Source organism: Anthonomus grandis, chromosome 1 (assembly GCF_022605725.1).
Source record: "Anthonomus grandis grandis chromosome 1, icAntGran1.3, whole genome shotgun sequence".
Classification (NCBI taxonomy): Eukaryota; Metazoa; Arthropoda; class Insecta; order Coleoptera; family Curculionidae; genus Anthonomus; species Anthonomus grandis.
The window spans coordinates 43,345,225-43,350,782 of NC_065546.1; positions in this window are offsets into that span (position 1 = coordinate 43,345,225).

A 5,558-nucleotide genomic window follows, 5' to 3' on the forward strand; every position below is an offset into this window, starting at 1 on the left:
ATTAAACCACTCTTTAAACAGGTCTGAATTCATCCACGCTGAAGGGACGATGGATTCAAGTTTTTGAATGCCCGTGGTTTAGCAGACCTGCCAATAACGAAAAGAGGAATTTTATGAGTTCCCGCTGCATTCGAACAAACGGCCACTGTAATACGTTCTTTGTTCTTTTTAAAGCCGAAGGCAGACTGTTCATGACATGCCTAGAAAAGTTTTTTCTGGTAACATTTTAATGTTTAGCCCGGTCTCTTCCATACTATAAACTTGTTCTGGAGATAATTCCTCTGTTTTAACCATTTCACCAAACTTAGTCTTGAATTCTGTCGCACCATTAGTATCAGCAGACAGTTTTTCTCCACTTACATGTGCGAAATGAATTCCGTGTCGCTCTTGCCATCGATTAAGCCAACCATCACTTGCCACAAATTCGCCTCCATTATTAATCTTCTGGTGGATAGCCAGAGCTTTTTCTTTCAAAATTGGGCCGCCAATCGGTGTACCTCTTCGACGTTCCTGAAGAAACCAGATCCACAAAGCTTCATCGACGACCTCGCAAATGGCTGCCCAGATTCTTATCAGATTCCATTTTCGAACAAAACTCCTCAATCGAATGCCTATCTCTTCGCCAGTCATTTACAGTGCTTTTTCCAACATTAAATTCTGCACAAATTTTCGCCACAGATTCACCATTATCAATCCGCTTTAACACTTTTAAACGTGTATCCATCGAAACCACAATTCTTTTGCGCTTTGCACTCATTGTTAAGGAAATAGTTGTTTTGTACGTACCCACAGCAAGAACAAACCAAACTGATCAAAACGACAAAATAATCCTATCCAACATCGTTTATAGTTCAGTTCACAGGGATCTCCCCGTAATAACGGGGAAATTCCAGCCGAATCGCCTCGCCGGTGAATTTCTTGGAAAATATTGCGTTGCGTTCGGCTGTTGTAAACAGGCCGGTTAATCCGTCGACCGGTTAATGCGAAGCCGGTTAAGACAAGAGGAATTATACTGTATTAGGATACCCCTTCGAATTTTTATCAATATCTTTATCTAATTGCTATTTCAAATATTTAACCCTTTGAAGATCTTCAAGGCTTTGATATGCCGCACACTTCTTAACATCCGAAACCACATGGTCAACCTCAACTTTCAAACCATATTTTTGATTTGCGTTAACACAATTAACTTAGGCTTACCTTCCAAGCAATCTTTTATATCATGGTTATAATAATACATTTTGGGCAAACCATGGTACCAGTGCGATCCTTCATAACATGACCATCTTTATTACATTTAAGGCAACGTACAATATCATAATCGTTGTAAACCCAGTAACGGTTCCATCCTATATTCATTCTTTGCCGATCTATTATGAAACTATAGCTATCAATATTTATCTTAAATAGACATTTTAGTAATAGTGTTTTTTTAAAAACCTACTATCTTGAATATCGTAGGACATACAGGAACGTACTGCAAATGGCCAAACAACAATTCTATTCTTCTAAATTAAAAAAAAATCGAATAACAAATCCTGAACATTCCTGCAAATTGTAAATGAATTATCAGGTTGAACAAGCCAAAACTGGCAAGATATTTTATTGGATCCAAATAATTTCAACAACGTTTACTGTTCCATAGCTGACAACCTAACTAAGACACACTAAAAAAGATCCTCTTGACTCTGACTCGAGATCAATGTAAATACAGTGCACCCCAAAAGTTATGTCTAAATTCATTTAAAATTCAGGAGTGTGTTCGAAAAAAAAAACGCTCGGACCCGTCGATTTTTATCTCAAGTTGCGCATTTTTCTACGTGAAGTTTCTAAATATATACAGGGTTGCTCGAAAATAAATTACGACCATTAATTTAATTTTTTCAAATGAAAGCACCTTTTTTATTTCATCTTTGAATTTCGCGTGGAATTCTACGTATGTTTCATGCATCATGTCCCATACCTAAAGTCAACAGTTATCGAAAAAAAGACGATTCATGTAACAAATAAAAAAAGAACAAAAATTAAGTTAAATGTTCAAAATGGTTGCCATTCACGGCTTGACAATATCCAAGGCGATCAATAAAGTCTCGTTGCACATTTTCAATCATTTCCGGAGTTATGGCGCGTACTTCTCTGCGAATTCTCTCTTTCAAGTCGTCTAGATTATTTGGCCTATTAACAAATACTTTCGACTTGAGGTATCCCCACAAAAAAAAAGTCTATTGGTGTTAGGTCAGGCGACCTAGCAGGCCATTCGATGGGTCCTCTCCTTCCTATCCACCGATTGGGAAAGGTTTCATCCAAAAATGTACGCACAGTGGCAGTTTAAATAACCCACATTCGAATTTGTATCAATATCTTTATCTAATTGCTAGTTCAAATATTTACCCCTTTGAAGCTCTTCGAGTCTTTGATATGTCGCACACAAAGCAAAACGTCAAGTTGTTCATTTTCATCTCGAGAAGGACGACCAGATTTTGGCAGATCTCTAACGTGACCAAATTCTCTAAATTTAGCCTCTATTCTACTCACCACCTTTTGACATATCGGAGGACTAGCAGGATGGATTTCATTGAATAATTGAGCAGCTTCTCTTTGAGTACGTGTTCTATCACCTAACCCAACCATGCACGAAATTTCTATTTTTTCTCGTTCCGTTAACTTTACCATTGTGAAAACCGCAACTCTGCTCGTACACTTCACACTTGACAATATCTGTTTAGCGTACTCCTGTCATACAGTTTCTATGAAAATACACGGTCACCAGCCAACAATAAAAAAACACGAATGAATGAAATTTTGCTCTGTAAAAAAATCCTCAGAGATAAGGTGACTCGTAAGGTGAACTTCAATAATAATGTTTGGTCGTCTTTTTTTCGATAACTGTTGACTTTAGGTATAGGACATGATGCAGAATTCCACGCGAAATTCAAAAATTATATAAAAAAAGGCGCTTTCATTTGAAAAAATTAAGTTGATGCTCGTAATTTATTTTTGAGCAACCCTGTATATACAAACTTCACATACAAAAATGCGCAACTTGAAATAAAAATCGACGGGTCCAAGCGTTGTTTTTCAAACACACTCCTGAATTTTAAATGAATTTAGACATAACTTTTGGGATGCACGGTATACCATTTCCATTCTCTTGTCAACCCACCAACTCAATTGAAATTAGTAGAGTTCTCAGTTGACTGAAAAATCAGAATGCTTTAGGATACGATGGTATTTCCCTAAAAATCCTAAAAGAAGTTCCTGAAAATTCTCTTTCTGCACTGGCACTTGCCATTAACTCATCTTTTGCTAGTGGGAATTCTCCCTCTTAAGTTTGCCAACATAATACCGGTTCACAAGGGTGGTGACTTTTGTTCCGTCGAACTATAGACCAATTTCGTTGCTTTTCACTCTGTCCAAAGTAACAGAACGCCTAGTTAACATACGTATAACTGTTTTTTACTGACTTCAGCATCTTAAACAAAAATCAGTTTCACTTTCAACACCAAAAAAGCACTGCAGATGCTATATTCCACTTTATGAGGACTCTTCTTGAGTCTTTGAACCAGCGTAAGTCTTCGGCAGCGGTGTTCTGTGATTTATCAAAAGCGTTCGACTGTGTCAGTCACAGAATACTGCTGTCTAAGTATGACTTCCGAGTTGCTGAGCTTGCATGGATTAAGTCCTATCAGACAGGACACATTCGGTCTCTATCAAGGGCAGAGCATCGGATAGCAAAATCATTACTCGTGGTGTTCCTCGGGGGTCTGTGTTGGGCCCAACTCTCTTCCTGATTTACATCAATGATTTACTAAACCTTGATATTTCAGGAGAGATTGGAGCTTTTGCTAATATATATTGCTCTTGACGTTCAAAAAATTGGTGTGATCTTAATCAACTAGCTATTAACCTATCAAAAACCAATGTTCATAAATTTAAAAACGGAGAATATGGCCATTGAGACTCAAATTTTGAAGGTTGTTGAAGATTCTAAATATCTGGGTTTGAACATAGATTACAGATGGAAATTTGACTCTCATGTGAGTTGTCTAAATAGGAAGCTGGCTTCTGGTTGCTATAGTGTGGAAGTAACTATAAGGGAACTTGGTGCCGTTATTGCACGGACTAGTTATTTTCCCTTGGTGGAATCACATTTAAGATACTCCATTCCATTCTAGGGTTTCTGTACCCAATATCTTTTTCAATCTTCTTTTGTTCTACAAAAATGAGCTGTTCGGTCATTGTGTCTGGTACATTTACGTACTCATTGCAAACCACTATTCATTGAAAATAAAATCACTTGTTTCTAAAAAAAACTTTCTAAACCCAAACACGTTTTTAATTTCTCCAATACCAGAACTTATCAAACACGCCAGGAACATGATTTCTGTTTGCCTATTCCTCACTTTAGTTACATAAAGGACTTCATATAAATATGGACAGTAAAATGTATAACCATTTGCCATTGAGTGTTGGTTGTATTGAGAATTTGAAAATGTTTCGACGTAAGTGCAAAAACATTTTAATTGACCTTGCGTTTTATTCTGTTGATGAATATCTTTTGTTTAATCTCAAGTAGCATCTAGTCTCTATTAGGCTTTTAAGATTCTGTAATTTGACCAACAATTGTATTAGTAAAATATTTCTGTCATTGCTAAAATGTTGCTATCCTTGTGAGTTCTATAAAATTTTATTGTTTTATTGTTTATCTTATAAAACTTAATATTGTAGGTATGTCTTTCAAGCTTTGTTAATAAGAATTATATATATATATATATATATATTGTAGTTCTTGAACAATAAAGTATGTTATCTATCTATCTTAAATAGAATATTACACTTTTTATTTATAAGTTTAGTTTTACGAACGATTCTCATTTTGTTTTTTCAAGTTTTTGCATGTAGATTGGATTTCATTTTGCCTAAATAATAATTGCTTCATCCCCGCTACTTAGCTCACTTTCATCCACCCTGACTACTTTTATTCTCTCCTTTATAGTTAATTTAACCACAGTATAGTTTTATCCTCGTTTACTCTGAATAGTTGACTGCACCCTGTGTATTTCCCTTTCTTCTTCATAAGCAAGAATCACACCTTTTAGTATTCCTTCAGTAGTATTCCAAATTTTAGTATTCCTTCCAATTGAGATCCCAACACCCATATCAGCATTTTTTTCTTAAATCCTCTTAAATCTTTTTTGCATCTTTGGTTTCACCTTTTTGTTGTACTGCAAGAATATTATTATTTTTTTAGAACATTTGAATAGGTTTTTGACTCCTTTTGATGAAGCTTGACCATTTTTTTGGTCAGCAAGTTCGTTTAATCAACCGACAACCCTAAAGTTTGACTAATAGATTCATGTGGCAAAAAATTCTAAATTTTAAGGAAAAAGGGCAATTTTAACCAAATAACCAACGTAAATAACTCAAGAACAGTTGAAGTCAAAATACAAGTCACATATCAAACTTTTTGATATTAGAGACGAGCAATCCTCGATAGTATATTTTTTAATACCTTTGCAATATACGGTATATATGGGATATTAAATAAAAAACTATAC